This window comes from Echinops telfairi, unplaced genomic scaffold, assembly GCF_000313985.2.
Source record: "Echinops telfairi isolate 266 unplaced genomic scaffold, ASM31398v2 ScPeMD7_7467;HRSCAF=8505_0, whole genome shotgun sequence".
Taxonomy (NCBI): domain Eukaryota; kingdom Metazoa; phylum Chordata; class Mammalia; order Afrosoricida; family Tenrecidae; genus Echinops; species Echinops telfairi.
In genome coordinates this window covers 6505399-6517646 of record NW_022111367.1, presented here as the reverse complement: position 1 = coordinate 6517646, position 12248 = coordinate 6505399, and positions in this window count along the sequence as shown.

Sequence of the window (12248 nt, the reverse complement as noted above, 5' to 3'; positions counted from 1 at the left end):
AAAATTGTCCCAAGAATATCAGAACTTGATCCCGGGATTTTATTTATTGAATAAATATTGCAAAAAAAAAAATAGATAGCAACAGAGAAAGTGGTTTGAAATACATCCCTTGTTTAACCCTGTGGTCAGTGCTTTTAAAAAGAGGAGTTCTAATGAAGAAAAGCCCTGTATCGTGTCCCAGAGGTGGAATCCCATCTTAGGGATATGTGCTGACATTGCTGATGCATATTCAAGACATCTGCTGAAATGAACTGCTGTGTGGTGGGAAGTTGAATCAAAGCCTATAACTAAGAAAAAGTCACACTGTGTTGAAATAAAACCACATCAGAGTTTGCTCGTGTTTACGCATGAAGAATCTAACTTATGTTTCTACATAAATATAAAAATTTTTAAATATAAAACCCAAAGAATGTGTTGAATGTTTAATCAGAAAAATATTAACATAAAAAAGCCACACACTGACACCACATTTGCTTTCTGAAGCACATAAAGGACCCAAGTTTCTCTCCAGCCCAGTCTCACCTGCTCTACTTACTCATCATTTCTTTCTGGAGATCCTGTTCGTTGCTTGGCTGCTATGTCCCACCCCACCCCACCCCAAACACCACCACCCCACCCAGCTCTCGAAAGAAAATGTTTTCCCTCTGTCCTTTCCAAGTGGGTGTATGTTCATGCCATCTAGTTGAAGTTGTGAAGTCTCACCGTCTCTTAGGGACTATGGGAAACATAACATTTGGCACTGTGCCTGGATGTGCTAGAGGGGCACTTGGGTTCTTACCATCACCCTCAGGTCTGATTCCCCTTCGCAATGAGTCTTTTCCCTCTTCTCTGGAGTGAAAAAACAAAACAAAAACTCCCTACTCCTTTTCTTATACCACTTGTCTCTATACTTCTTTCTCCCATCCACCTAGCCTCAAAGCAGCAGATTTTTTAGTGCAATTAGGTATTATGAAATCTATAGTGAAATGGCAATATAAACTAGCACTACAAACATTTGAAAATTAAATATTCTATATCTAGTGTCCTCGCTGCTGGAATTATCACTGCCCATTCCTTGACTTCCTTGGTTGCTCTCATTTCTACCTGTCCACATCTTCTCTAACCCTTCTCATTCTCAGAATTTTCATCTGATCTTTCTTAGTCTAACTAAGTGCATCTGAGAATCTCCTAATATTCATATGTTGGGCAGGACAGTGTTCCAGACCATAGAGCCAGAATACCTGGTTTTATATTCCAGTTCTCTCATTTACTTGCTATCGAAATTTGGGCAAGTCATCGAACTTTTCTGTCTCAGTTGGTTGTTGTCTTATTCAATGAGTCAATATACATGAAGTTCTAGAACAGTGTCTGTCACAGCAAATCTTCAGGAAGTGTTTGTGTCAGTTTATCCATCCTACCCCACATTTTCCCAACAACACTCTTAGTTGTGCCTTTGCAATTAAATGGTCCAACCCCCTCCAAAATTGTATTCTCTAAGAATGAATGGTCCATCAGTTGGAAATACAGTTTCTGCCTCTTTGATGGGTAGATGCAACTTTTAGAAGGCCGGGGAAGAGGTGGGCACCTCTGAAAGATCCTCCTCTCACAGCTGTATGGATCTAACAGGTCTTGGTTATGTTACTATTGATTCAATCATTCATTCACTATTCAATAAATATATATTGTGTCCCCAGTACATTACAAGCCTTCTAGTTACTGACACTATAGCAATGCAAAAGCAAAACACTTGCTCTCCTAGAGCTTACATTCTGGTGGGAAGAGACAATACATAAATGGGTACTGTATCCGGGGGTGCAGCGACATGAAGAAGGAACACCCTAACTGAAAAAGCTGAAAAATTGGGGAGTAGTGATGTTTTTTGAAGGGTAGTCAGTAAAGAGCCTGTGGATAGGTGACATTTAACCACAGATGTAGAAGAATATAGAGGATGAGCGTTCTAGGCAAAGGACAATAAATGGAAAGTCCCTGGGAGCAAGAGTGACTGTCTTTTCAGTGCAAATCCTGGAAGTCGGTATGGCTGGAAGAGGCCATGTCCTCCTGTGGAGAGCACACGAGGAGATGAGGTCAGAGTGCAACGGGACTAGGAGAGTCTGAAAAAAATGTTTTGTTTAAAGAAAGAAATCATACTAAATTTCCTTTGCTTTTTACTCGGCGTGTGATGGGGAGTTTCAGGAAGGCTTTAGCGAAAGAAATCATGGTCTGACTTGCATTTTACAAGTATCTCTTTACCTCTCAGTGAAGACAGACTGTAGAGTGAGAACAGGGTAGCAATCAAAGACCCAGTGGCTAGAGCTATATGGTAATTAGATAGATAAGAGATGTGCCTGTATAACCATATGTGTATCGTGACTTTAATTGAGGGGTTCCGCCTTAATTAGTTAAGTAAGAAACTATTTGACACAGGTCCATTTCATAGCTGAATGAAAGTCATGATTATGAGCACTTACAGAGATGATCTTTTAAAAGTGGTAGGGCACTTCCTCAGAAAAGTTGTCGCTAGAAATATCATATGACTAAGGAATTCCTCTATTGGTAGATGTAAGAGCCATAGATAAGTACTCATTGGAGTGCAATTCACAGTAGCAAAGTGATGGGAATAACCTAAATGCTCCTTGGTGGAAGAATGATTAAACTGTGGTACGTACACACAAGGAAATGCTACAGTTCTGAAAAATAAGATGAATATGTGGAACATGCCATGACTGGCTGAACCGGGAAGGCATAATGCTGGGTAAAATCAGTAAATCACAAAAGGAAAAATATGATATGAGACCACCACTGTAAAAAGTCCAGGAAAACTTTTCACATTAAAAGAAACAGGCTTGCATGGTTATTAGGGGTGGGAGGAAGGAAAAGAGGGGGAGTCACAGGCTAGGGAGCAAACAGGTGTCAACTTGAGTGATAGGAAAGTCAATGTTCTACAAGAGTGAGATTGGCCACACACAAGAAATGGAAACAGCAACACAGAGAAAAGTTTACTGAGCTGTTGAATATAAAACTGATGTTCATTCTGTACTATAAACCTTTACTTAATTCAAAATAAGAAGTCAAACATATCCTTCAATACATCTATAAATAGGATCGTTATGAATGCAATGTTGAACTCATGTCCATATTTTACTTCATTTATATATTCATTCATTCAAGAAAATCAGACTGATGAAGATTGAAACACCAGTATCACCATTGGCAAAATAGTGACAATTCTTGGTACTATGTAGGACTATTCCTAGAAAAATCTTATTAAAACTATAAATAAATGTGCATATGTGTTTTAAGGACTGCCCTAAGTACAGCAGGTCATTTAATACCTCTGGACTCCACCATGAATCTTCATGGACTGCAATCACTGTAATAACCAAAAACTGAAGTTTCTAAAGCTCACCATAGAGGGCACTGCTTCTATAGAGAATGAATGGTGTTGTCAACCATACTTCTGGTTTTCCATTTCCCTCTAGATCATGAGAAGCCAGTGCTCAATAAATACTTGCCGAATGAATGAATATATAAATAAGGAAATGTGGGCATTAGTTGCTAAATATTAAAAATGCAGATGAGTAATTAGTGGGATTCCTTTCAGGTCATTGTTATTAGGTGCCATTGACTCAGTTCATGGCCATAGTAACCCTAAACACTGCCCAGTCCTGTGCCATCTTCAACATTGTTCCTACACCTGAGTTCACTGTGGAAGCCATGGTGTCAATCCGTCTCCTGGAAGACCTTCCACTTTTGGCTGCTCCTCTACTTTACCAAGCATGATTGCCTATAAGAAACTTCTTCCAAGACAGATTGGTTTGCCCTTTTAGCAGTCCATGGTACTTTACTTCAATATTCTTCCACAGCACCACAATTCAAATCAAGTATTCTGGCTTCCTCACTCAATGTTCAACTTTCACATGCATATGAAGCAATGTCAAATACCTGGGCTTGGGTCAGGTGCATCTGGGTTCTCAAAGTAGCATCACTGCTTTTCAATACCCTAAAGAGATTTGTGCAACAGATTTCCTAATGCAACACATCTGTTGATCTCTTGACTACTGCTTTCATGAGCATAGATTATGGATCCATGTCAGACAAAATCCTTGACAACTTCAACACTTTCTCCATTTATCATGATGTTACCTATTGGCCCAGTCTGGAGGATTTAGGTGTTCGTTGCATCGAGTTGTAATCCACGCTGAAGGCTACAATCATGGATCTTTCTCAGGAAGTGTTTCAAGCTTTCCTCACTTCCAGCAAGCAAGGTTGTGGCAGCTTCAGATCGCAGGTTGTTAATGACTCTTCCTCCGATCCCAAGTCCACATTCTTCTTCATAGAAGCCATCTTCTCTGATGACTTGCTCAGCATACAAATTTAATAAGTATGATGAAAGGATACAACTGTGATGTATACCCTGCTTGATTTTAAACCAAGCAATATTCCCTTGTTCCATTTGCACAACTGTCTCTTGATCCATGTACAGGTTCAACATGCATACGATGAAGTATTCTGGAATTCCCACTCTTTGCAAGGTTATAATTTGATATAATTCATACAGTTAACTATGCCTTGGCATAGTCTATAAAACAATGTAAATAACTTTCTGGTTTTCTTTGTTTTCAGCCAAGATCCATCATCAGAATTAATATCTGATTCCATGACCTCTTCTGAATCCTGCTTGAACTTCAAACAGCTTCCTTTCAATGTCCAGCTACAGCTGTTGTCGGATGAGCTTCAGCAAAATTTTACTTGAATGTGAGTTTGATCTTGTTCTGTTTATAACGTTGCCTTTTGATCCATATGCATTGCAGGTTCCCCATGAGCACAATGTAGTGTTCTGGGATTCTCATTCTTCTCAAGGCTATCCATAATTATTATGATCCACACAGTCAACTGCCTTAGCATCATCAATAAAACACAAGCACACAGCTTTCTGATATTCTCTGCTTTCAGTCATGGTCCATCTGACATCAACAGTAGCCCTTGCTGGGTGATCTTTAACAACATTTTACTTGTGTGTGGTATCAATGATATTGTTCTATAATTTGAGCGTTCTTTTATGCCACCTTTCGTGGGTAAAAATATGGATCTCTCCCAGTCAGCTGACAGAGTATCTGGCTTCCAAATTTCCTGACATACAAGAGTGAGGGCTTCCAGTGCTTCATCAGCCTATTGAAACACTTTAATTTGTATTCTATCAATTCCTGGGGCCTGTTTTTGGCTAATGCTTTCAGTGGCCCTTGAACTTCTTCCTTCACTTTTGTGGTTTCTTAATCATATGCTACCTCTTGAAATGGCTGAATGTCAACTAGTTCTTTTTGGTCCAATTATTCTGTACTTTAGCATCTTCTTTTGATGCATCCTGCATCATAAAATATTTTGCCTTTCCATGTACATATGTAAATATATTTATATATAATGATAGGGGGATAGATATATGTACATATATTTAGGTATTAAGGTAGCAGATAGACATTGGGCCTCTACTCAAGTACCCCCTCAACACAAGAACACTTTGTTCTAATAGCCCAGCAATCTGTGATGCTCACCTTCCTGACAAGATCACTACAGATAAGATGGGTACATTAGCAAATGTGGTGAAGAAAGCTGATGGTTCCTAGGCACAAAAGATACAGCATCTGGGGTCTTAAAGGATTAAAGATAAACCATCTAGCTGAGAAGAAACAAGCCCAAATGGAGGAAGCACACAAGCCTATGTGATCACGAGGTATCGATGGGATCAGGTATCAGGCATCAAAGACCCAGAACAAAAAATCATATCAATATAAATGGGGGGGAGTGTAGAGTGGAGACCCAAAGTCCATCTGTAGACAATTGGACATCCCCTTACAGAAGGGTCACAATGAAGAGATGAGCGAGTCAGGGTGCAGTATAGCACCAATGAAACATACAACTTTCTTCTAGTTCTTTAATGTTTCCTCCCCACCACCTCACACAATCATGACCCCAATTCTACCTTACAAATCAGGCTAGAACAGAGCATGTACATTGGTACAGATGAGAATTGGAAACACAGGGAATCCAGGACAGCTAAACCCTTCAGGACCAATAAGGAGAGTAGGGATACCAGAAGAGGAAGGGGAAGGTGTGGGGAGAAAGGGGCAAAAATCACAATGATCTACATATAACCCCCCTTCCAGGGGGAGAGACAACAGAAAAGTGGGTGAAAGGAGACATTGGTCAATGTAAGACATGAAAAATAATAATAATTTATAAATTATCAAGGGTTCATAAGGGAGGGAGGGGGGAGGGGGGCAATGAGCAAATACCATGGGTTCAAGTAGAAAGAAAATGTTTTGAAATTGATGATGGCAACATATGTATAAATGTGCTTGACATAATGGATGTGTATATGAATTGTGCTAAGAGCTGTATAAGCCCCCAATAAAATGATTATATATATGTGTATGTATATACATATTGCCTTTCATAGACAAAGGAATTTCTTTGAAGTGATCATGTGCACAGAATGCTTTTTACAAATTATTCTTGTACTGTTTATTACATTTTGTTTTGAAATACCAAAATCTTTAAGTTAGATAGAGAACTACTACTGGGCTATAATCACATTAAAAAATCTTAAGGGAACTTTATTTGCACCTGTCTTCTGCTTTTTGCCTCCACCGTACTGGCAAATGCCCAAACATATCCTGTGTTTTAGCAACTTCCCTCAATTCAGTATCCTCATCTCCAAAAAACTGTGAAAACCATGTGCCCCTCATTAAGGATTTAACAAGTGCTCCCAAATGCCATTTACACCATATTAAAGCTCTAGCTCCAGGCTTTAGGGTCTCCGTGTGGTTTCATCAGTTTAGACACTTGGCTGCTCACTCAAAGAGTGTAAGTCCACCCAGAGGTTCCTTAGGAGAAGGGCCTGGTGACCTACTTCGAAGGAGTTAGTTACCCAGTGAGGATTCCATCAACACACTGGAGCTGCAATGAGCCAGAGTCAACTAGTAGCAACTGTTGTTGGTAGGAGGCCTCATCCCAATGCATTGTTCCCACTGCTGTAGATGAAAAGGGAAGCCCAAAACCCATTTGCAGGGTCCCTGATGAGGATTAAGCCACAGGTGAATCACAATGAGAAAGGCCTTGAGACCAGACAGGCTACACTACAGGATGGATGACTGCAATTGTAGTTAGGTCAAAAGATGACACCTTGCCAGTGATCACCCTCTTGACCCAGTGGATAATTGCTCTTCTTTTTAATATTTCCTGCTGTTATTAATTGAGGCTCGTCTTTTTATATTGTGTCATTGATAGTGTGCCGTTTATATTTTGTTTTTTGTGGAATTTTCTGCATATGAAACTTAGAGTAGGTAAACCTGCAGGGACAACTAGATCAATAGATTCAAAGGGATATGATATCAGAGGCTAGCAGGAAATGGGGAGTTAACAACAATGAGTATAAGGAAGAAGAAATATCCTGGAATTGTTGCACTAATTATTCTATACCTCTTATGAATGTGATTGAACTATTAAAATGTATGATATAGGGATTGTATGTTAGTGAAATTGCTAAAAATAAATTACTTACTAATTTTTTAAAGAGTCATCATTTCTAAGAATACTTTCTAGAGTCACTCAGCCAATGTGATTCCCACAGATAATTCTCAAAACTGTGTGTTCCAATGGATTAAGTCTCTGGCTGGGAAATCCTCTCCGATCATTGCCAAGGGATGTGAACAGCTTTGTTACCAGAGAGAGCATTGTAAAGCTGATTGTGGCAGATATAATTAGGTTAAAATGTAATATCATTTTATCTCCCTTTTGACCCATTTTAAATTTGCTCTACTTTTTAATATTTTCTGCTTTCTTTTCAATTGAAAAATTTCTCTCTTTTATCTTTTGTTGTTGTTAGTTTAGTTTAGTTTTGTGTGTGTTTTTGTACTTGTATCCAGGATAGGTAAATCTATAGAGATAGTAACTGAATTAATGGTTTCTTGGGGGTATGGCAGGGGAGGTTGGTGGGAAATGGGGAACTAATAACCTTGAGTACAAGAAAGAAGTAAATGTTCTAAAATTGATTGTGGTAATGATTGTACAATTGTTATTAATATGGTTGAAGTATTGAATTGCTTGATATGTGAATTATTTGCCAATACTTTTTTTAAAACTGTGTTTTACAGTCACCTGGAAAGTTCTTTAGTTTGTTTTTTTTTAATGGTATACATAGGTTCTATCCAAAATCAATTAAATCTGAGAGGGGTGTGTTAGTCTGGGAGATGAGAGAAACAAATCCATGGACACACATATAATAAGGGAGAAGTTTATATACAAAGAGGAATTGAACATTGAGAAAACATCCCAACCCAGTCCAGTCCATGGCCGTAAGCCTGATATTATCCCATATGTCCGATACCAATCTATAAAGTCCTTTTCAGACTCACAAAACACATGCAATGAAGCCAAATGCAGGACAATCACAAGCCAGTGGGTAGAAAGTCTTTAGGTCCAGTGGCATTGTAAGCATCTCAGTGCTGGCAGGGGTCTCTCTGTGGCTTCTCCAGTTTCTGAGGTCTGATTGTGTCCATGTTGTTTGTCTTCTGCAATGTCTCCTAGGAAGTAGCAGAGAGAGAGAAGTGTCTTCCACCTCCAAGGAGGAAGTACCGGATTTCCCATAATTCACAGGAGAAAGCCATGCCCACACAGAAGTCTCATTGGCTCTCTCCAAATTGAGAGCCTAGACTCCACCCCTACACTCTTAATCCCTAAATTGACACCAGATTAGGTGACTACCACAAGGTGTAACCAAGGCATTCAAATATTTTAAAACTCCCCTGGAGATTCTATATGCTCAGCCAAGTATTAAAACCACAGTGTACTAGTGCACACCACACCTGTAACTTATTATGGTTGACAGCTATCTATTGCATCTGTAAATAGTTTTCTGACATGAACTTGCTCTTCTGTTCCTCAGTAAAACAGGAAGCATTCAGTACTTGTCAACCTTAAATGTGCATATAAATCACCTGGGGATATTGTTCAAATGTAAATTCCAATTCCCTTGGTTTGGAATGGGGCCTGAAATTCTGCATTCCTAACAAGCTCCCATTGTCCCAAAATGTGCTTTCCAATTCTACCACTTATCTAATATGCCAGTGTCATCTGATATATGAATTACCCTGAAGCTAAGAATTTCAAAGCATGAAGAAGAAGTCAATCCTTAACTAGTTCTCATGGGAGAGACTTTAAACTACCCCCACACATCCATCAGTTTGTTGTACCATGGTGGCTTGCATGTTGCTGTGATGCTGGAAGCTATGCCACCGATATTTCAAATAACAGCAGGTTCTCCCATGGTGGACAGGTTTCAGTAGAGCTTCTAGATTAAGGCAGGCTCAGAAAAAAATGGCCCGGTGATTTACTGCCAAAAATTAACCAACAAAAAACTTCATGGTCTGATTCTCATTAGGAATGATTAAATATTAGAGGATGGCATCATGTTTGGTGAAATAGAAGAGATCTTCAGTTATATGGATTGGCACAATAGTCAGAAAAATTAGATTCAATATGCTATCAGTGATGAGAATGATAGAATTGGGCTATGTTTCATTCTATCCTTCATCAGACATAGATGATGCCAGCATCTATCTATCTATCTATCTATCTATCTATCTATCTATCTATCTATCTATCTATCATCTATCTATCATCTATCTATCAAAGTATGTTCCTTTGGAATGTTCTTTGAGTTTGAGGAATGAAAAGAAGTCTGAAGGGTTAAGATCAAGGCTGTAGGGTGGATGAGGCAAGGTTTTCCAAAAAGTTCCTGTAAGGCAACCCATGCTACCTCCTAATAATGAGCAGATGCATTGTGATGGAAGGGGGGAAAAGGATCAGTGAAAACCTCCTGGTCTTTTTCTTAACCAATGTACCAGGGGGTACCCCCCAAAATGAAATGCTTGTTTGTTTTTGTTTTTATATGAGGGGTATTGTGCATTCGGAATTCATTCCACCAGGTCAGACTGTTACTCAAGCTTTCTACTCAGAGGTTCTGAAAAGATTGCAAAACAGTGTGTGACCAAAAAAAGGCCTGATGTGTGGTAGACTGCGGATTGGTTTTGCCACTAATGCACCAGTCTTGGGCAAAAAACAGCATGCCTCTTGTCCCGCTCACCTACTCAGCTGACCTCATTCTATGTGACTTCTTTTTGTTTCTGAGAATGAAGAGAAACATGAAAGGACATGTTTGAAGACATTGAAGAGGTGGATAAAAATCTGTCAGCCATCCAAAGAGATGAGTTTAAAAAATGTTTACAAGAGTGGAATAGCAGATTTTACAAATGTATTAAGTGTAATGGAGAGTACTTTGAAGGTAACAAGGCTGCTTTGTACAAAAACTTAAATACATAGTTTGAAAAAAATGTTGCTCTTTTTTTATGGGTACCCCCTCATAGTCTTCAATTTTCCTAAAAGTTCTTCATAACTAGCTCCATGATCATCCTGTGTCCTTCAAGAAAATCGATCAAGAGTGCCCTTTTGCAACCCCCTAAAACAGTTGCAATACCTTCTGAGCTGATGTCCCTGCCTTTAATTTTACTGGCCTCGTAGTTCCCCTCCGACGTCGCTGTGCTGATTGCACCTTGATCTCTGGATCATACAGGTGTAAGCAAAACGTGTCCCTGTGTGTGACTTTTTCCATAAAATTGTCGTCATTAGCTTCCATCTGGTTTAAGACTGACACCCAGACCAGATCTTGGTACTAGCTAATCTTCAAACAACATATTTGGCACTCATCAAACTGAAAGTTTCCAGAGACCACAATGGTCCTTCAAATTGAAATTACTGACCTATGTAAGATCCCACCTTCAGCAAATACAACATTAATGGAAATTATGTGGTCTTCTTCAGTAGTGGGATTCAAATAATTTAACAACTGGTACACTGTCCTAATGGGTGTGTTAAGTATAAAAGAATGATATACTTGAAAGGTAGTTTATTATTTCACACAATTGATAAATAAGAACTGTAAAAGAGGTACACAAAATTAGATTATGTTATAAGGGTTTTAAAATATTAGTGAAAAAATATTAAATAATACCTGATAAAAGCAATAAAACAATTAAGGTATTTCCATATTGCTTCTTGAATGGCATCCTCACTTGCAATTTTCTTTGCTTGTATCTGAGCATCATCATCTATGTGACTCATCCTTCATCTTTTCCCTGTAGGAGTAAGATCCCACTCCTTCAGAGGTAGTCCAATTAGACAATAGTCATTGTGTTTGATATATTAGAAACAGGTGAGTTCTCTAAACATATTATGTTCATCTTTGAAAAATATATTTCTGCTTCTACTGAGCTTACACCAAATTCTTCTGACAATATTTTTAGCTCTTTGAACACTTTCAGGAATTGCATAATTCACCATTAATATCTTGTGGGAATTTTGTTGTAACGCAAAGCTAAAACGAATGACAGCATGTCAGCCTCAGGTTTTTGGACACTTTTTCTCTTTGTGCTATAGGTTTGTTTATTGAAGTTATAAACTCAAGGGACTTAAAAAGGTAGTATTTCACCAAAAGTTTAACAAATTTTATGAAATAAATGAATACATAAATATTACAAGTATAGTTTTGTTTAATTTTTTATACCTATGGATGGAATAAACATGACTATAGGTGTTTAGAATATGCTGCTGCCCAGATGAATGTTAAAAAAAAGTAACAAATGTAAATTTGCCATCTCCACATTGGGCAGCTCTCCCCGGAGAGAACCCTGATTACATGTGTCATTTTAACAACCAGTTGGCTGAGCTCCACACAAAAATTAAGTATCAGATCTGCCGAACCAGTGCAAACTGGCTGCATCCCTCCACTGGTCATCTGTCAGTTTCTCAGCTTCAGCTAGTTTCTTCCTTCATTAAGGTTGACAGTGTTCCTTCTGTGGCCCATCTTTGAAGGCTTCCTGGTCTCCCTTAAAATGCGTGATGTATCAAAAATCTGTGTTTTATGTGGAACAGAATTCCTATAAACTTGTTGCAAAATTTCACTGATTGGGGATGATGTATATTTGAGTTTTGTTAAAATGTTATACTTACCCTGTCCTTTAAGTCACTGCCCCTGAACTCTGTGGCAAAAAATGATGTCCCCCATTTTTAATCATTTTATTGGGGGTCCATACAATGCTTATCACAATGCATACATCCATCCATGTGTCAAACACATTTGTGTATTTGTTGCCATCATCATTCTCAAAACATTTGCTTTCTGCTTGAGCCCTTGGTATCAGCTCCTCATTTTCCCC